Here is a 22,793-nt window from a genome sequence, read left to right on the forward strand (position 1 = left end):
AAGAGAAAAATATCTTTAATTCTCATTTAAATTCCAATTTAAGTTGAAACTAAGATCCATTATGTAGAAATATAGTATTGGCCCTCCAATTAACCAATTAAGCAAAGACCTTATTTTCCTGAAAGAGTTAGACAAAATGCTACAGACAATCTCTTTGCAGAAATGTAAATTTGGGGTATATTAAGTACTTCCTGAAGGTTTATTGGCAATTTACAATTAAATAAAATGAGAATTTATATTGCTTAGATTGTGGTTTCAAACTTAAAAAATTATCTGATTCTATGTATGGGGAAAGAATGTGCAAGTTGAACCTAAGACTTCAAAGGACTTGGAATAGCTTGGCCCTTGATGGGGTCTTTAAAGCCAAGATGGAGCCATTTAGGGATCAGTAAGAAGGCTATTTTCAATGAATGTAAGTTCATCAAAATACTTAAAAACATTCTGAACCATACATCTTTACTACTTAAGTATTTGTGGGTTGTGTGTGTGTGTGTGTGTGTGTGTGTGTGTTGTGTTTAATCACCTATAGAAGAAATAAGGAAACAACTGATTACAGTAATGTATATATGCATGTATGTGTGTGTGAGTGTGTGTGTGTGTGTGTGTGTGTGTGTGTGTGTAGTTAGGGACAAATCAAACCTGGACTTTCACTAGATAAACTATTAATTGAGAAAGAAAATCTATTTTAATAAAAGTATGAAGAGTAAAAGTGCAAAAGAAAGGATAACATTTTGCGATCTGTGGCCCCCAGTTAATGACTGGATCAATGCATGGAACATCAACACATGCTAGGATTGTGTCATGATACAGGCTCACACATTGTGTGGCCACCAGTGGAGGGTTGAACAAGATGATATTTATCACTTGAAAAACTGCTAAGGGACAGAGTTGAAGCCTAATTCGCTGCTGGGCCAGGCTAAACAGTTGCAGGGCATACAGAGGACAAAAGATAATACTGGCCATCACCAGCAATAGGCAATCAGTAAATTCTGCTATGGGGAATTTTCTTTCTAATAGATAAATGTAAGGGCAAGACAACCGCATTTTAATGCCTCTGCATGTGCCCTTGGGTAGTTAAACTATGTAAAAGTCTAAGAATGTGCTTCCTGAAGGTCAGGGTAATGACTCTTCAGAAGGAAGGGGGTTTGCAGCTTATGAGGAGGAGCAGTGTAGGGCTAGAGTCCTATGAGTTTTCTTAACTATTTGGAGAAGGGCATCCTTATAGTAAGCTATATATTTTTGCATGGCTCTCTGTCTCTATTTAAACGTTTACAACATAAGGTTAAAATATACCGAACTCATCATTGAGTTGGCAATAAAACAAAGAAAATACATAAGTCCAAAACTGGAATATAAAAGAGACTTCAGAGGCCAAATGAGAATTGAAGTCAGCTTCCTGCCCAGGGCAAATTCAGAATCTTGATGTGCAGGCAGCATGGGGTGCCAGGCTGGTTGTAACCCAGAGTTTCCATCAGAAGCAGATTAAAATCCTACCTGAAAGAGAACATCTTTAACTTAGCCATCTGAAGCTTCCCACAGATAGAGTTCCAGAGGGCATGAGCTCTAATAAATGTGCCCAACTCATGAGAAAACAAAATACCCTGAGCAGGAGGCAGCAGAAGTGGTTAGTAGCAGAAACAAGCTCACAAAGAGTCCAAACAGTGGATCTTCATAGATAATAAGTGTGCTTAGTGTGCCTATAAATACAATACTGGATGGCTGACAAATGGAGTTTTTTAAAGCACATAATAAAATTTTAGTAATGAAAAAATAAATAAAACCACAATTTAGGACTTGAGTAGAGGGGCATCCAACTCATTTCAAGCATGATGAAACAGCTCGTGGCAGAACAGTGTTCATGCCAACATGTAAGAAACTGGTATGGAATTTATGCAAACATCTGTGTGAAGGAATCTCAGGAAATAATCAGCTCAGCTCCCCATCCTTGATGAGGAAGAGTTTTTGGAGAACAGAAAATCTTAGGAAGAAGATTTATTGATATTATGCAGTGACTTTCCTCCACTTTTTTTTTTTTTTTTTGCTAAGCCTAGTGTCCTAGCAGAGGAATGCTACCTCTACACACAGAAAACAGATGTGCAATGAAAATAAAAAACTTGACTTGAGCTGTCTAATCTATAAAGAAGGAAGAATAGGTGAAGACGGGAACACTTTCTTTTCAAGACACAAAAATTCTGTAGCTGCTGAAGGTAGGACAAGAGGCATTTAGCCACTGCCAAAGACAAGAGGCAGTGTAGGCAAGGTCCTAGTGGACATCCTGGCTGTCCTGCGAAAAGCCTGCAGCCAGAATACACCAGAGACAAATGAAACAGAAGCAAGCACTAAACACTGTGGAAGACAGGGAAGAAAAAGTTTTAGAGCCTGTGGATCAGGGAGCTTGCTGTGGCATTTTTGTATCCTAGTAACATCAGAATCTATATGCATAAAGTTTCACCAATATGACTGTCCAAATGTGGGCTGAACAAGGAAGAGACCAATGAGCATGCCAAACTGAATGGAGAAAAACCTATAAGACTTCAACCCTACACAAAGGTAACTGAGATAATCTGGAAATGGAGGCCATAGCTTTCCCCCTGGGAAGAGCCCACCAATTCGTTGTCTAATAGTCAGTCCTGAAAACATGCATGCAGGTAGGAACATACAAACTGAAAGATCATATTTAGAATATACATGCATATATACAAATATACATTCAATAAAAATTAGCAACAGCAACAACAGCAACAAAAAGAGGCCATTACTCTGAAGGAGACCAGGATGGGTATATGAAAAGATCTGAAGGGAAGAAAGTGAAGGAAAAAAAAACGTAACTAAATTATAATCTCAAAAAATCTCACTATGTAACTTAAGTTAGCCTCAAACTTTTAGACAGTTCTCCTGTAGTCATACATTTCTCTCCTGCCTGCCTGTTGCCAAATACCTGGAGGACACTTCCCAAATAATTTACTCAGAGGCTCAATATTATTTATAAATGCCTAGCTAGTGCAGTCAGTAGAGCATGAGACTCAATCTCAGGGTCATGGGTTACAGCCCCATTTTGGGTGCCATATGTAACCAAACACAGGAGCTTGTTTTGGCTCTGATTGCTAAGATTACCCATTATGATTCCCTACTACCCCAACAAAACCATTCTGAGTGGTTTAAAACTGTACACAGCATTACAATTCAAAATACTGATAACAATAAAAGGATAGAACAAGCTTAATGGGACTAAGGTACTACATGATTTATACACTGTCAAACTGTCAAATGGTTTTCTCAATAAATTCTATTAAATTTCCAGGAATTGTGTTGCCATCTCTGTAGTTACCAATGAAAATAAAATGAACTATATGTATAACCAAACAGAGAAAAATCATAGATCACATACAAATATCTTACTAACTGAAGAGCATGGAAAATGAGAAAAAAAGAAACATAGTACCAAAATAAAATAAGTAACAAAATGGCCAATGTTCACTTAGCTACATTAGCAATTTCATTAAATGCAAATTAGATTAAATTCAATTAAAAGAATAAGCTTCATTTAGAATATGCTTTCTTTTCAAGTACATGTAGAAACTGGTCAAATTCAGGGTTATAACTCTCTAAATAAATTTCGAACCATTTTTCATGCAAAACATAAGGCAAGCTAAACTTGCCTAAAGGTGAGATGGTCCTTTGGGCTTCCTGCTTCATGAAAGAATCTGTGAGACATTCTGTAGGATACAGAAGAAAGTGACTGAACTGTCTTTGAAATGTCCTCCTTCATGGAAAAGTCTGCTGGATACTATGAGCCTGTAGGCTGAAGATGGATGCCCCAATGGTACAGAAGAACTTTGGGTGATTGCCCATGCATTGAGATGTCTCTGTCATTCTAGAGTTTTGGAAGTTGCTTACAATGTACTTCCTGTTTACTTAGGTAATATTATATCCTTCGGGAGTCTGTGATGGAGTTGAAGAATTTATTATTATAGTTATAGTTTCCCTTAGTTATGATAAAGGATAAAGTAAATAGAAATATTGTAACTGTAATTCTTGCTTGATCATTGTTATATCTTACTTTACTTACTATGTTAATTTTAAAGCCTTTCTTTTTGTTTAAACAGAAAAGGGAAAATGGTATAGGAGGTCCTTCTGTCTATGTGTTGCTTTCATTGGTTAATGAAGAACTGCTTCGAGCCTAAGGCAGGGAAGAACAGAACTAGGCAGGGAAAGCTAGGCTGTATGCTGGAATGAAGAAAGGCAGAGCCAGGGACGCCATGGAGCTGCTGGAGTCAGGCGTGCTGAGTATTTGCTCGTAGGTCACGACCTCGTGGTACTATACAGATTAATAGAAATGGGTTAAATTAAGATGTAAGAGTTAGCCAATAAGAAGCTAGAGCTAATGGGCCAAACCATGATTTAATTAATACAGTTTCTGAGTGATTACTTTGGTTCTGGGTGGCCAGGATGAACAAGCAGTTCCCTTCAACATATTTATCCCTACTAGTTTCCCTCATCTACCTTGGCTTCCCCCTCCCTTACCAAAATTCATCTCTCCCAATTCCATAACTCCCTTTTAATCCTTTATACCTGTAAATTATAATTTTCCTACCTTGGAAAGCACTATTGCCCCCTCATAAATTTCCTGATTGGTATGGCTGTTCTAAATGAAACACACATATCTAAAGGTTCAAAGCTAACATCCACAAATGAGCAAAAACATGAAACATTTATCTTTCTGGATCCAGATTACTTCATTCGGAATGATTGTTTCAGTTCCACCCACTTACCTTAATTTTTTTCTTATTGTCTATGATCTTTAACTATGTGAATGTATCATATTTTCATTATCCGTGCATCAACTGATGGACATCTAGGCTCCTTCCATTTCTCAGCTAATGTGAATAGAGCAACAATGAATGAGCAAGTGTCTCTGCAAATAGGATGTAGAGTCTTTGGGGTACATGTCCAGAAGTGTCATAGCTAGAATAGCACATACTTGAGCCATAGAATGTGCAGAAATCTACCCAATACTCAAATGAAAGATTTCTCTTAGCTTGATAGAAAGAACTGTGCATGCTACCAAAAGAGAAGAACAATCATGGTTTTACTCAGCTGTGAATATTGTGGGCTATAATAATGAATGACCTGTAGTGTGACCAACTTATCAGCCACTATTCTTTCAGAACAATGACACTTTTCCTAGCATCTAAGAATTGCTAATAGTTCCTTTATTAGGGGAGGAACTTTATGCCCAAATATCCTCTCCATGCTGGAATTTCATCTGGTTTTGAAGGAGAAGCCTAGCCAATCACCTTGTTTTGTAAGGCTTGTCCCCCTTCGGCTAAAGGCGTGTCCCCCTTAGGCTAATATTGATTTATAAAATCTTGCGGGCCTGCGTCTGCCTGCTCTTTGTTTTCCTGCGCTCCTCGCTGGAACCTTGGATTTGTAAGTTCCCTTTTCTTTCCTTTATTAAAACTGAAATATATATATTAAAGCTAGTCTGGTGAATCATAACTGCCGATCAACCATGCACCTTCATGGTTTGGGTTTTTATGTGACTTTAAAATGTTGTCATAATCACTGGGAGTTTATATGTGCAGCTGACCTACTGAGTCTAGAAGACACAGATTTTTGTAGTCATTTACCACCCCTGGATCTTAATTCTTTCTGGCCTGCTTCTATGATGATCCCTGAGCCTTTGGAGATGGGGGTGTCATATATATGTTCCATTTATGGCTGCACATTCTGCAGTCTCTTATGCTCTGTGTCTTGGCCAGTTGTGAGTTTCTATGTTAAACACCATCTACTGTAAATCGGTGTTTCTCTGAGGACTGAGAGATGCTTTAATCTATAAGTATAATGAAAAGTCATTTGGAGTTGGTCTAATACAATATCTGTTTAGTGACATAGTGATAGTAGGTTTTCACCTGGAGTCTAGTGATAACGGCCACAGGTATATATTTCATATTGTGGTGTTCTCCTGAAATCCAATTAGAAAATGGTTGGTTACTCCCATAAAATTCATGCCACTACTGCACCACTGGGCATGTTTTGTCAGGACAGCCTCTACCTGTTTATACCCATAAAAGAGTGATGAAACTTAAGTATGAAATGATTATTTAAATATAGATTTCCTTAGGACTGGAACTTCATAAACAACTTCTAAATTATTTAAGAAAAAAACCTCACCAGCATCACAAAAATTCTTCCGTAGAATAGAAAAGAAGATATTAATTCATAATTCATTCATTAAAGCAACAGATTTCTGTATTACAAATCATGACAAAAATAATATGAGGGAAATTAGTGCTAAACTCTTTCATGAAGATGGCTACGAAAATCAATTAAAGAATTAAAGATTCTAGTAATACCAGCTATATCATGGATCAAATGGACTAAAATCTTGGTTTGCAAGGTTGGTTGAATTCCAAAATCAAGTATTAATCACTCAATGTGTAGAAGGAAATTTAGTCATTTTCTAGAGGTAGAAAGGGATGCAGAAATTCAGTCCCCATTAATTATTAAAAGAACACTTTAATTTAATAGTAGAAGGAAATGTCCTTTTCCGATAAATGATACATTTTAAAAATGCTAAAAGCAAATATCATTTCCTTTGTGGAATGTTGAGTTGCTCCCTCCCCGGAATTTGAAGGAAACAATAGTTTAGCACTGATCTGTTGGTCCTAGTAAATGCAATAATAAGGAAGGGAAAGAAAACAGAAAAAAAATTGGAATGGAGAAATAAAACTGTGAAGATCCAGATATGTATGATTGTGTTTTTAGAAAGACCTATATGCAAACTACTAGAAATACTAAGTAATTTACTGAATAAGGATATCTGGATAAGACAAACAAACAAAAAATCTATTTTATGTTTAGTGCAGTTATTAACCAAAGTAAATGAAAATTTTAAGTAGATCAAATCATTTATGATAGCATTAAATTCAAATAAGTTTAATGAACAACTCTACCACAAAGTATCAAACATTACTGAGTAAGATTAAGAACTACTTACATAAATGAAGAACTAAAACATATTCAAAGAGACACAAAAATATTTCATATAAGTGGCTAAAGCAATAAGAGTCGTAAATAAATGAATCTTTGGCTTAACCTCTCACTGTGTACTGTATCATACTCCAAGAAATTTTTTGAAAATAGTATAGCTCCTAGAAAACAGCATAAGAGAATGTATTCATGACACTATGATAGGCAAAACTTCTGTAATTACCAATCACAGGGAATATAATTGCTATATTACAACACTTTAAAATGAGGAAATGTGTCACTCAGCTGCAATCCCAGCTCTGAGGAGTTGGAAGCCAATCTAGAATACACATTGCCTTAAGAAAACACATAGCTGGGGCTGGAGAGATGGAGAAACAGCCACAAGTGTGTACTGCTTTTGCAGAGGACATGGGTTCAATGCCCAGAGCTCATATTAGCCAGGTCACTGCTACCTGGAACTCCAGCTCCAAAGAATCTGATATGATGGAGGCTTCCCATTGGCTAATAAAGAAACTGCCTGGCCCATTTGATTGGCCAGCCCTTAGGTGGGCGGAGTAGACAGAACAGGAAGAAGGAAGTGAGGTAGATGGCTCAGTCAGATGCCTCTCCTCTCTGAGGCAGACTGCCATACCTCTCCTAAGAGAGAGAGATGTGATGAAGCTCCAACCCAAGATGGACGTATGCTAGAAACTAAACGGTAAGGCACCACTTCGTGGTGCTACACAGATTATTAGATATGGGTTAGTCAAGATGTGAGTAAGAGGCTGAAAATAATGGGCCAGGCAGTATTTAAAAGAATACAATTTGTGTGTTGTTATTTCGGGGTATAAGCTAGCCGGTGGCTGGGAGCCGGGCGGCGGGAATGCAGCCCGCAGCACCTCACTACACTGATACATTCTTCTGGCCTCCAGAGGGACCTGCACTCACACACATACTCAGACTAACCTACACACTAATTGAAACTTAAAAATCTTAATAAATAACATAAACATGGATTTATTTCCTTAAAAATAAATAATGTTTTTAAACAAGGAAACATTATTCACAAAAATGTACTGCTGAGGCCCTGGGCTTAATCCTCAGCAACACATTCTCTCTTGTGTTCTCTCTCTCTCTCTCTCTCTCTCTCTCTCTCTCTCTCTCATATATACATATATATATACATATACATATATATATATATATATACTCACATGCATTCCATACACATATATACACATGCACATATACACACCAAACTTTTGAGTGTGTGGAAAGGTGAGAAGTTAAGTCATAGAAAGGGAAAAGTACCTTTAAGATTTTCAACAATAATTTTCTAAAGATTCCTTTATGCCAATATAAAATTAGGGACAACTAAAAAAAATCTGGGGCCAAAATTCAATAGACATTTCCTTTGGGGAGCTCTTAAAATAGCTGATGGAAATATGAAGCACGTTCAGTCCTGTTTTCTCTGGAAATGGCACTTAAACCACAACATGACTGCACAAGCTGTAGAATGTCTAAAACACAAAAGTCAATGATCCCAAACTCAAGGGTGTGAACCAGCTATTCCTCCTGTACCTGGTGATGGAAGAAATCATTGCTATAAGAACTTGGGAAATGCTAGGATTACATATTAGAACTGAATAACTGAATATATGAATACAAAGTAGACAGCGTTATAGTTGCAAAGAAGCATGCATATTCGTTACAGGATATATTCAAGAAATTTCATAGTGTCGTTTTTGCAATAGACAGATACTGAACTATCTATTTATTGATAGTCAAGTAGAAAAAGTAATGAAATGGTCTCCATCCATGAAAATAAACAAACTACATTTATATGAAATAATATGACAACTCTCACAAAGAAAATTTTGAACAAGAAACACTAGCATTAAAACTTTAGTACCATAGAATTCTGTTGTGGAGAGTTCACACATGTCAAAGCTAGTCAATGGCTTCAGAATGGAGGACAAGTGTTCATTTTAGTCTGTTAATTTAGATGAGGGGTGTAAAGAGACACTCCAGGCTCAAGGGAAAGAGGTGGCACTTAGCAAAGAAGCATTTATTAATAGGACAATATTGCTTAGAGTTTATAACTATGAGACTTGGAAATGTGTTGACAGAATACATAGCTAGAATAAGAATCAATTCAGAGAAGAGTGATCAGAAGTTATTTTAAAATCCTTGTATTGATCTGAGAGTTATTTATAAATTTTGTGATTTTAACTATATGTGATACAATTTATCAGGTAAGTAGTAAGAGTATCAGTAATTTACATAGTTTCTAAATTGGTTGCTGAAGTTAAAATCGATTTAAATGTCATGTATATATTTTTAATGCATATAAACACACTTGCATATATATGTGTGTCTGTATATACATATGTATTATCAGTTACTAATTAGTACCTTCAAAATTACCAAGCTGGAAAGAGCAAATGTTCAGTAGTTTACTTGCACCCTCTGGGTCATGAGTTCAGAAACAGCTCTGCTGTATGACCCTGGCTCATGGTGCCTTGTGAGGCTATAGTTTACAAGTCTGGGTTATAGATGATTGAAGGCTTGGGCTTAGGTATCTGCTTCTAGGAAGTATCTGGTTGCTTCAAATGCTTACTGGAGTTTAAGCTGGAGAGTCAGTTTCCTGTCCAGTGAACAACTCACAATTTGACAGTTGTCATCACAGAATGGAAGTGTTAAAAATGAAATGAGTCAGCTGGGTGGTGGTGGTGCACTCTGTTAACCTCAGCACTTGGGAGCCAGAGGCAGATGAAACTCTAGAAGTTCAAGGCCAGCCTGGCCTACAGCATGAGTTCCAGGACAGCCAAGGATACACAAAGTAATGCTGTCTCCAAAAACCAAATATAAAAAAAAGAGAAAGAAAAAGAAATGAAATGAACCAAGCATCCCAATTAAAAAGTTAGTAAAGGAAGGCACATCGAATGAAATTAGGCCTGGGGGAATGGAATAAATGGCTAGCTCTGAAAACATGAGATCTGAGTTCAGATCTATAGCAGCCACGGAGCATGGAGGTGTGTGCCTAGAATCTGAGTGCAGAGACACAGAAGATCCCTGGAGTTCACTGGTCAGACAGTCTAGCCAATTGGGGAGCTCTAGGGTCAGTGATGGAATGATGTGTGTGTGTGAGTGTGTGTATGTGTGTGTGTGTGTGTGTGTGTGTGTGTATAAGATATTTACATCTACCTCTGCAAAACTACACACACACAACACACCCCACACACACATACCATATTTGCAGGTAAAGGAGCAATAAAAGAAACTGATAACTAGAGGCAAAAAGATTTTTAAAGAAAGCCAAAAGCAACCTTATTTACATGATTGAGAAAACTCACCAATCACTGACTCAATCACAAAATAGGAAAGAAGGCACAAAAATATTAGGAATAAAACAGAACACACAGGGCTATTGAATTACATAATTATAATCTTTATGTAAATTAATTTAGGAATTTAAATAAAATGAACAGGCACCTTATAAAAGAAATGCATATTTTACTCAATAAGAAAATAATGACCATGAATAATTCTAAAAGATTTGAATAATTGAATTGATAGTTTAAAATCTTCCCTTTCAAAATACTATAGCCAGACTTTTACAAGTAGGTTCTGTCAAAATATTAGAAAGTAATAACTTCAATTTTATTCCATTTTTACTAGAAATGGGAAAAAAGCAGTACCTTGAATATTTAATGACACCATCTTTAACATAATACTTAAAACAGGCCAAGATAGTATGAGAAAAGAAAATTATATGACAATTTTACTGACAAATATAGAATAAAAAGTCCAAAAAAATATATTAATAGCCTAATAAAGCTGTAAGTTTAGTAAACTACATGGCTTCAATGGTTTCCCAGCCACCCAGACCCAAATAATCACATAAAAACTGTATTAATTACAACACTGTTAGGCCTATTAGCTCAAGCTTCTTATTAACTAATTCCTACATCTTAAATTAACCCATTTCTATTAATCAGTGCATTACCATGAGGCTGTGATCTACTGGTAAATTCCAGCATTTGTCTACTTTGGCAACTACATGGCCTCTCCCTGACTCCACCTTCTCTCTCTCTCTCTCTCTCTCTCTCTCTATATATATATATATATATATATATATCTGTTCGAATTTCCCACTTGGCTTTATTTTGCCCTGCCACAGGCTGACACAACTTCTTTATTAACCAATAGTAATAAAACATATTCGTAGCACACAGAGGGGAATCCCACATCAATACAACTCACTTCTTTCTTTTTCATATATTTTAATTGAAAATAGATTCTCTTTTCGCATAATACATCTCAACTACATTTTCCCTCCCTCTGTCCTCCCAGCTCTCCCTCACTTCCCCTCTCCCTCACCCAGGTCCACTCTCCCTCTATTTCCTCTTCAGAAAAGAGCAGCCACCAGGAGAAAACAGCCAAAAAGGACACAGCAAGATATAGTAGAACAAGGCAAACATCCTCCTATTGAGGCTGGAAAAGGCAAACCAACAAGAGGAAAAGATTCCCCAAGAGCAGGCACAAAGTTAGAGATACACACACTCCCTCTCTTAGATGCCCCCCCCCAAAAAAAACTTGCTCCTTAAAGGTTGTGTTATTTTTAAAAAGATACAATATTGTGGCAAGCAAAAGTATTCCTGGTACTATTCTTCCTTTGGGCTGAGGTCAAGTGCAAAAAATATTTCTGGTGTAAAAGCAACTAAATAGGTGGATATATTTATAAAAACTCCATAGATATTGATTTGAAGACATTAAGGAAAATGTAAATAAATGCAGAGACTTTCTATTTTTGTAGAACAGCAGATTTAACATTGTGAGAGTGCTAGTACCCCCTACACTTTAACTCAGATCAAAATCCCATTAAATTATTTTCCTTTTTAACTAAATGTGCTTCTAAAGTTTGTGGCTAAGCAAAGGTCTGAAAATAGACAAGAGACTTCTGAAATAATCAAATAATTTAAGATGAGTTTTCCTACTGGATATCAAGATGTATAAATGATGATACACCAATAGACAAATGGAATCAAACAAGAGCCAAGAGAGCTATCCACTTATGAATAGATGGAAGCTGGTGTATGCCAGAACTGGCACTGCCAATTGCTGAAGGATGGGCATATAAATCAATGAATTTAGAAAGTTAATTTTTCATTTGAAAGAAATTAGATAGATTCCCTAAGTCTCAACATGCACAGCTTTATCCTTGTCATACTGGGTGTGCTCTTCTAGAAATATGCTATAATTCTAAAGGGAATAAAGAGACATACTGGGTATGGGCAGCTGATCTTTTCAGGTGTTTGCAATATTGGATCTAAGACTAGCACAGAAAACATTTAAAGCATCATAGAATTTCAGAAAAGGACAATCAAATTAAAATTGTCAAAGGTATTGGATAACATTTCACAGAAAAGAAAAATAGCCAAAAGCATAAGAAATTATATTCAACATTGTCAATAGGACGAACATGCATGTTAAAAGCACTTGGGAACGGCATTGTGTAGTCAACAAATGCTGAAAAATTGGAAAATCTCAGTTTGAGTGTGAAGAGAGTAAGAAAGAATAATACACTGTGGACAGTACAGGGTATCATATGCTTTGTCTAGGAACCAAGAATTCACAAGAATTCTGTCATGTGGGCACCAAGAAGCATGCAGAACGGGAGAGGGCTGCTATGTAGCTGAGTTCAAGAGCATTGGTCGGTGTGAGCAAGGCCTGGGTGTGATCCCCATGCCACGAAAGCAGAAGCAAACAGCTAGAGATATCTGAGAAAACACAAACATGAGGTGTATATAGTCCTAGAGCAGCTCAAATAAATATAAAATGGAGTGGATTCCAACCACATGATCAGTCTCAAAAATTCAAAGCAAAAGTGATTTTTTTTTAAAAAAAAAGTTAGTCATTCAGCATAACTCAACATTCTTTTACATTTCAGAAACAGCACATGTGAGGGGCTGGAGAGATGGCTCAGAGGTTAAGAGCACTAGTAGCACTTCCAGAGGTTCCTAGTTCAATTCCCAGTACCCACATGGCTTATAACCATCTATAATAAGAGCTGGTACCCTCTTCTGGCCTGCAGGCAGAACACTATATACATAATAAATCAATCTTTTTAAAAAAGAAACAGCACATGTGGTAAATTATAAAGAAAATTATTTTAAAAACGTAAAATAAATTGAAAAATTGCAATTAATTTTTTAGTGGAGCAAGAAGCCTATTCAGATCTTTGAAGTACCAATGACTTCATTTTTGTATGTGAGTAGTGATGTTTTTGTTTTATTGCTTATTTAGACCTGTACATTTATTTGTCCATCTTTGTACAAATTAGTATTTTAGAATGTTTGGTTTTCTGGGCATGGTGGCATACACCTTTGAACCCAGTAGTGGGGAGCCAAAGGCCATCAGATCCCTGTGAGTTTCAGGCTAGCCTGGTCTACACAATGAGTTTCAGGACAGCCAAAATTACATAGTGAGGCCTTGCTTCAAAGACAAAAGCAAACAGAATCTTTGGCTAATATTTATATTTAAAAGTACAACAGGAACATGCAAAACACAGGAGGGAAAAGGAACGAGGAAGCAAAAGAGTGGAGGGAAGAAATATCTTACACTAATTACAAAATTCTCAAAAACACAAGCATTAAACATGGTACAAAAGCATTTTTGTGATTAACGTGCAGCAGATACAATGACTTAAAATTAGGTAAGGAGTATACATCTAACATGTTTATCAAACTTGAGGTTCAGAAAAGATAGCCCATAGCTTGTCTCATTTCTAAGTGGCAAGCCAGTATTTTAAACTATTATTTTGATTTTATCTTGTTATTAGCCTGCCAAAGTTTAGATGTTCCCGATGTCTTTAATAATAATCAATAACTTCATATCAAAAGTAGGCTTTTAAAATTGTTATGAAGTTGTTATGAGCTTTAGAAAGCAAATGTTTATAGATTAACATAGTAAAGTGCTTTATCCAAAAGCAGAATCCTCTTCTAAAAATAGTTTCAAACATGGAAATTGTAATTTAAGTAATGATTATAGATTCTTTCTTTATCAAAAAAGCCATATATATTTGAATTTTCAAGTGGAAATCTGAAATAAATGGTACTGCTTATATCAAACAAAAATTCTGTATTCCAATCTTTCCCCCTTTGGGAAAATAAAAGACAGAAAAGAAATCCATTTGTCCGTACATAAAAAACAAGAACAAACAAGAACAAAAGATAATGCACACCAAGTAGTGGATACTGAAGATCCTGGTACATTGGTCAATATAGGAAAAGTAAAGCTCTCTCTCTCTCTCTCTCTCTCTCTCTCTCTCTCTCTCTCTCTCTCTCTCTCTCTCTGTGTGTGTGTGTGTGTGTGTGTGTGTGTGTGTGTGTGTGTGTGTGTGTTGGGGGGGTACTTTACTTGACCCTATTTGGAGAGATTTTTTTTTATTTTTGTTTATTTTCAAATCTAGTGCCTTTACAAAGATTGAAAGCCTTTTTTGGAGTTAGTTGAATTTAGTTACATGGTTCAAAGTTAAAGGGAGGAAGAAAGAGAAGGGAGGTGGTAAGGAGAGTAAACACTTTTTGACTAAGAAATATGCTTATAGCAATGTTTCCTTAAAAATGAGTGAGGGTTCCTTTTCTAAGGCATGGTTCTGGGGACATCACAGCTTTATTTACAATAATTAATATCTGAGGGTCACATACATCAGCAGGGTTCACTTAACACAAGATAAAGTTGTATTGGTAGACCATTATAGACTCATTTAAAAGATGATATTCATCAATTATTTTAATTCATAAAATGTCTGTGGGTAGAAAACATTGTATGTCTTATGTCATGTAACCACAGTTACTTGATGACATTTTACAGAATTTCTAGCTTTTTCTGCACAGTAGAATATAAAAAAGCACACACACACATCTTAATATATAAATGTGATTTTTTATATTGAACAGAGATAGTCACTCCGATTCAGGTGAATGTGTGTGTCCAGGGTATGTGTACTTACACATATGTGTGAACAACCTAAAGTTCCATTACTTTGCTGCCATATGTAATTTCTATATCTGAGGCAGGATCAGTGGTCTCCCTGTCCTGTACCTCACTAACTAGGCTAAGTTAGCTAGCCAGCAAGTCCCAGGGATCTCGCTGCTTCTGCTTTCTGGTGCTGGGATTCCAAGTACATGTCACCACACCCTGACATATTATGTGGATTGTAGGTATTGAACTCCAAGCATTTGCAGACGGAGCTATCTCCCCAGTCCTATAACATGTTTAAAAAAAAAAAATTCTTGAAAACAACATAGAAAATAGATTGCCTAACATTAATGCGTATTCCTAGAAAAATCGTTTTACAACCTCGTCATTGCCCCTCTAATTCACTGGATTTCTGTTACTATTCACAACAACTTATGAAAAGCACAACTTGAGAAATTAAATAATACCTGCAAATCTAAACGCCATCTTCCTAAACTGTAGGTTTCAGCTCCGTTGGGGTGATGCGACAGCGTGGGAACTACGAAGGGTCTGGCAATAAAAAGTTTCTGAACGGACCAAATTCAAAACCAAATATCTAGTGAACCCACGGTGTTTCAAACACTGCTCTCCTGTGTTGGTCCCACAACTTCCTTGCAGCCTTAGTTTGAACATACCAGATGCACACTTTGTCCTGTCACGTCACACAAGGACAATGCCTGACACACTCTCACCCAGGCTCAAGACCATCGTGCATCATGAATGTTTTTACTGCACACACAATTTTATGCTCTTACAAAAACAGTATTGTTTTAATTTCAGAAAACAAAGATGTTAATATTTTCTTTCCTCCATTCTCCAGTTTGCAAGTATAAAATTCACATCTCTTTGTACTGTATTGTTTTAGGATGTTTGATTTTAAAACTTGATGCTTTAGTTACATACACATACACACTCCACATGATCAATAAATGTATTTTGCTTGGAATTAGAAGACAATTCCTAAAATTCTCTGAAATGGCCTAAGAATCAACACTGATGGCTAAAATATAAAATTCTGATCAAGTCTAAAATTGCTCTGCATCATATTCTAGCAAACATTCAGAAAAGATTTAATTCTTTAAAGACAAATAAGTGACTCTATCTCAGTAGTATGCAGATTTGCTTTCATTTTTAACAAAGAGTAAATAAAATGTACACCAAAAATTATTTTGAAATAAATTTTATTTTATGTTTTTGCTTTGGCTTGGCTTTTTGAGACAGGGTTTCCCTTAGTACCAGCTCTGGCTATCCTGGAACTCCATCTTTAGACCAGGCTGGTCCTCCAACTCACAGAGATCTGCCTTCCTTTGCCCCATGAATGCTGGGATTAAAGGCGTGCACCACCACTGCATCACTGCATGGCTCAAAAAAAAAAAAAAAAACTTTTAAATGATTTCTTACCATTAAGTGTTTGATCTGTGTACTCATTTATATACCTGTATACCTGTGTGGTACAAAATCCCTTTGATGAAAGGTATTGCATAGGGAAAGTTTAAAAGACAAAGGAGAGGTTTGGGAAGCGTTTTGAATTTAGATTCCTCTGAATCCACTATATCATGCTGTTGCAAAACAGGGGGAGTTTTACCTTGAATTACAGATCGGGCAGCCACAGGCAGTTTTCAGAATTTTCTGTGGTCCTCATGGAGTTAATTTTGTACATCTGTGTGACTAGGGTGGACCTAAGTGGATGACACCGAATGCCAACATCTCTTCATTTTTGTTCCCGTGTAACTCTCTGGAAATCCACCGGTATTCTGTAGTGAAACTTCACACTAAGCTACCCCGAGTTAGTGTGGTTCCCACAAGTGGACAGGCACGGCTCCTAATAGGACAGTCACTTTTGCTGGTGCCACCTGCACTTCTGAACAGCCAGCTAGCAAGTCCAGAGTACCCATGATGCCTTCTGCCCTGGTAGTCACTAGAATCACTCAGAGAGCTTAGGAGGGGGTCATGTTGCCTATTATATTTTCATTGTAAAAGGATGCCTGTCAGAAAGTAGCTCAGGAAGACACATAAGGCAATGCCTGGCAGAAGCCCAAGTGCACAGCTCCATCTTCTCTCCTTTGCAGACTCCATCTTTTGGCATCACCTTCCAACAGCATCAGGCTGAAAAACAAAGGCCTGAGCCCTTGACACATATTCCAGATCCCAGACATTGACGTCTCTTCACAGATGCCCAAAACTGCTGACATTCTGTATAGGAGTTGATAACAAAATAGGTCTCTTACCCGTTTACCCTTCATGAAACAAAGGGGAGACAAGATTTTCAGGTCAATTGTTCGATGCTTAATGTTTCCAGCTGGAAGATGCTGGGAACATTAAAAGATGGAGAGATGGTGCCTGGCTGGGAGTGATTTTCATTAGTGGACTGTCCTTAAAATAGGGAGTGGGACCCCAGGCGCAGTCCCTGCCTTTTCTTTGTCATTCATCTCCTGACCCTAGGGTCAGCAGTCTTACATATTAAGCATATAATCCCAGTCATGACATGCCACATCCCACCAGAGGCCTGGATGCAGCGAGTCTCTCCACTCATGAAGTAGAACCTTTAAACTGTGAGCTACTGCAAACCTCTTGTCCTTTAAAATTGACTTGCCTTATAAACTTTTGACAGTGATGGGAAGAGACAAAAACAGTTATATTAATGAATCCTTTACTATTTCAATGAAGATAAAACATGTGACTGATTCATGTGTTGCAAGATTAAAAGAAAGACGTAAAGTATCAGCATAAAGTAACCATGAATTCAGGGAATTAGAAAATATTTCTCCCTGAGCCAGATATGGATATAAGGGAACTTGTATTCAAATCCCTCTGAATGGCACATTCCACCACAGAAAACGTTACAGCCACTACTACAGTGGCAGGAAAAAAATTTAGGAATCAGTATGTTCTGAAAACACAGTCAGAGAAATTAAGCCAGCAGGCAGGATTCATCAAGGTGGGATAATCTATAGGACCTAGATGTTGTCGCTGTCACTTTCTAGCCTTAGGACTGGTGGAGGCGAAGCGTGTCAAGCTTGCTGCTACAGTCCAAGAATTTTACCAAGACAATCTTTATTCATGGTGATTTTAGGTTACATAAAGGCCAAAGTAACTTTGGCCTTTAACCTGCATTATTCCCTCCCTAGACAATCTTGATGCTCTGCTCAGCCAAGGTCCAATAATCAGCAGAATCTTTAATATAGATGCAGCTACTTCAGAGGACTTCACTGCAAACTGTCTGCTACAGTTCATCTTTTAAACTCTTTATGATTGCTGCATGTTTGCTGCATTTAGCAAACATGACCATCACCTGAGGACGTTGTTAAGACGCGGATCTTTGTGATGCTTCCGTCCTTGCAGAGCCTGAGAGCCTACAAGGTAGGGAGGGGCAGGAACTGAAGACTTGATCCATCAGCTGTAGTGATGAGCAGCAGGCCTGCTTTTCGTCCCTCCCTGTTCCCGGCCGCCTGGCTAGCTTATGTCCCGAAATAATAACACACAAACTGTATTCATTTAAACACTGCCTGGCCCATTAGTTTCAGCCTCTTACTCACATCTTGACTAACCCATATCTAATAATCTGTGTAACACCACGAGTGATGTCTTACCGGGAAAGATTCAGCATGTCTGACCTGGTGGCTGGCTTCATGGCGACTGTCTCAGAGTGGAGAGGCATGACGACTGCCCTAGGCATCTGCCTGAGCCATCTGCCTCACTTCCTGCATCCTGTTCTGTCTACTCCACCCACCTATGTTCTAACCTGTCAGGCCAAGCAGTTTCTTTATTAATTAACCAATGAAATCATCAGATAGATAGAAGACACACCTACATCAATCAGCCATTAAGATTGCATCCTACTCTTCCAGAGGACCTGAATTTGGTCCTAGAACCAATGCTGAATGTTCGACCACCAGTAATTCCAACTCCAGGGAGTCTGACACCCTTTTCTGACTTCCTTGGATACCATCATTCATGTTTATACCAACACAGACACACACAATTAAAAGTAAAATCACGTTGGCTTTTTTTTGTTAGGGTCTACAAGATAACAAGAACATCATTTGCTAGCATCCGGTGGGAAACTAAAATTTAGAGAGCTGTTCTCAAAAGTTAAGAATGTCAAGACGGAAAATACAGAGACCCACCACAGTCAGACATTACACAGAGAGGACGAGGCCTCAAAGTGCTCAAAACTAAATAGGATTTATCCATCAAATGAATCCTTCCCCTTAGGGTTCTGGGAATCCTGTAGAAGAGGAGATAGAAAGAGTATAAAAGCCAGAGGGGTGGGAGGAGACCAAAGAAACAAATAAAAGCTCATCTGAACTCACTGGGACTGAGACAGCAAGCACAGCACCTCCACCATTCTGAACCAGGTCTTCTGTGTAATAGTGTGGCTTCCAGTTTAGAGTTTCTATGGGATGCCTGAGTGTTCGAACAAGTCTCAAACTCTTGTGCCTTCTCTTGGACTCTTTTGCTTCTGTTTGTTTGTTTGTTTGTTTGTTTGTTTGTTTTGCCCACTCCAATGTGATAATAGTTTTTATTAAGCTTATTATAATTTTTGTTATATTCTATTATTATCCTTTAGTTACCTGTTTTTTTCTAATGAAAGACAGAAAGAGAATAGATCTGGATTAGAGGGGAGGACCAAGAAGGACTAGAAATCAGAACCATAATCAGGATATATTATATGAGAAAAAGAACCTATTTTCAATAAAAGGAAGAAAAAGAATTTCAATATGGCAACAAGAGCATGTTAAACAAAGCAGAGCCCTTCTGAGATTAGGTACCTAGAAGATGGCAGGCCACGTACTGTGCACTTTGACAATGAATTTTTACAAGCATCCAGGTGAAATTGGTGCTAATCACTCACAGATCATAAGCAGCATAGCATGGGTCCAAAAGCAAAAGTGCCCTGGGTTGCCTGAGCGCTCCCTTCTGGATCCATACTTTTGTTTTCTCCTTGTTGACTTGATTTTTTTTACCCTAATTTAAGATACTTACCTGAGAAATTAACCAAGAGGCTTGGGTACTAAAATTATCACTAAAGACATTTGTTTGAGTTGATGCTATAGAAATTTAATAAATACTTGTGAAGCTAATCTGTACAAGAATAACACTTTTCTCTTAATTCCCTTCCTTCTCTCTTCCTTACCATCACAGCCATCTCTTCCCACAAGTTGTACTTTGAAACATCTGTGTGAAAATTATGTACTCCAATCCTCCCATTCGATGTATATTCCATTTCTTCCAGAAAGTTCACAGGTCAGACATTTTCACCTGGATGATTATATATAATAGTGGCTCTTCAGCAGATATGCCCCAACACAAGAAATATGAAAGTGATATGTCCAATTTCTATACATCTTCAAGTTTCATTTTTTAAGCATCTTTAATATTTTCAGCTTTCATACATATTTGCTGCATTTAAAGCCCAGGGTGAAAACCATGATACTGATTCCGGAGTTCAGCTAATAGCATATGGAACATTGTAACAGTGGTACCTTAGAGCTTTGGTGATGTGTGAAGCAGAGGCAGGCAGCATTGCTCATACATGTCATCGAAGTACATGGGAGGCTGAGGTCAACGATTGCTCTGAGTATGACGACATCCTGGACTACAGGGTGAGATGCTGCTTCATACTAATAAAAATCAAATCATAGAAACAAACCAAATAAGATGAACCTGGACCATCAAAATTCTGACTTCCCTATCTCATTCCTTGTGTGATTTGAAAATTCTCCCTAAATTATTATCTGTAACTCCCCAGTGTTGGCAGTTTGTTTGCCCGAAATAGAATTTCTACTGTCAACTCTTTCTTTCTAATACGTTTTTGAAAATCAGATAGGCACACATAGTAAGAGAACTCTTCAGCAAATTGACAGCCCTTTACTTAGATTCTCTATATAAAGAATTAACTAAAAGTAAAATAATTAAACTTCAAGTTTTATCACATAAGGTCCACGACACTAGCTTTTCAGTCATAGAACTTATTGTTTTTTCTGCCTTTTGGACGCCAGGTGAAGCTGCTATCAGTGATCCAGATAATTATAACCCTTCTGGGAGAGAGCCTGCCTGACAATAAAGTCCCCAATTCTAATTCACACTTGGATTCCAGCTGATTATTTCATCTCTCGGCATTTCTGAGCGGACGAGTTTGTGATTTCCAAGTTTCTTGAATCTTTCCCTTTTTGAAAATGAAGTGGGTTAAGTGTCTGTGCTTAAATGCCTCTAAATTCACATGTGGTAAATCATTTTCATATTCAGCTCTTCAGAATGTGGTCATTTGGCAGATGGAGAGCTTATCAGCGGTCCACACCCACTTTCTCTCCCCGGGCCCCAGAGTCAGCCTCACTTCACTGCTTAGAGGGAAGTTCCTGCTGTGTTAATCCCTAAAATGATATACTAATGTTTAAGTGCCCCGCATAGCTGACTTTTTTTTTTTTTTATTTTTGACAACCATCCAGTACAGATGGAACCTGGGAGCCAGTGCCCAATAGCCAATAACAATTCGCATCATAAAGGGAGAGGGTGAGGCAGAAATGCTGGAGCCTTGGTCACCAAGTCCCCATATCCCATAATGAGCTTCTGTTGACAAAACTCCAGCAGAAGGAGCTTCAGCAACTGCTGGGGAGGGAGAGCGAATTTTCTTTAGGGGTGTGGTCTAGAGCGTGTTGGCCATGCGACAGTGGGTGGCCTCACACTCATGCATATATGGGCATCACAATTAGACTCAGCAGGCTGTAAGAGTGGAGGAAGAGGAAGAGGAGGAGAAAGAGGAGGAGGAGGAGGTGGTGGAGGAGGTGGAGGAGGAAAGGAGAAGGAGGAGGAGGAGGAGGTGGAGGAGGAGGAGGAGGTGAGGAGGAGGAGGAGAAAGAGGAGAAGGAGGAGGTGGAGGAGGAGGAGGAGGAGAAAGAGGAGGAGGAGGTGGAGGAGGAGAAAGAGGAGAAAGAGGAGGAGGAGGAGGTGGAGGAGGAGGAGGTGGAGGAGGAGGAGAAAAAGGAGGAGGAGAAAGAAGAGGAGGAGGTGAGGAGGAGGAGGAGGAGGAGGAGGAGGAGGAGGTGAGGAGGAGGAGAAGGAGGTGAGGTGAAGTGAGGAGGAGGAGGAGGAGGAGGAGGAGGAGGAGAAGGTGAGGAGGAGGAGGAGGAGGTGAGGTGAAGTGAGGAGGAGGAGGAGGAGGAGGAGGAGGAGGAGGAGGAGGAGGAGGAGGAGGAGGAGGAGGAGGTGAGGTGAGGAGGAGATAATATGTGGGCAGCATCTTGAATGAGCTAAATAGGGGAGAGTGGTGAACGGGGACTGTGTGCACATACGAAACTCTCACAGAAGATGTAAGAATGCTGCTTATGAAGGCCTTCTGTGAAGCCCAGCGGTGGTGGCACATGCCTTTACTCCCAGCACTGGAAAGGCAGAGACAGGCGGATCTCTGTGAGTTCAAGGCCATCCTGGTCTACAGAGTGAGTTCCAGAATAGGCTCCAAAACTGCAGATGAAGAAGAACCTGAAGAGAGAGCGAGAGAGAGAAAGAGAGAGAGAGACAGAGAGAGAGAGGGAGACAGGGAGGGAGGGAGGGAGGGAGGGAGGGAGAGAGAGAGAGGGAGAGAGAATTCAGCCAGCTGTCTCTCCTGAAAACCAAAAAGATGCTGCCCCTTGCACATCAAGGAATTTGTATTAACAGAGGATGCATCACATTAAGGAAACATGAGAGAGGGATTCTTAAGGTGAGCCACATGGGGACGAGAAATCAGATGCCAACAGAAGTGGAGTGAATACAGCCGAGTCCCGGCACCGTATGGGCACTATGTCCCGTTAGGATGGCTG

Source organism: Arvicola amphibius, chromosome 3 (genome assembly GCF_903992535.2).
Source record: "Arvicola amphibius chromosome 3, mArvAmp1.2, whole genome shotgun sequence".
NCBI lineage: Eukaryota > Metazoa > Chordata > Mammalia > Rodentia > Cricetidae > Arvicola > Arvicola amphibius.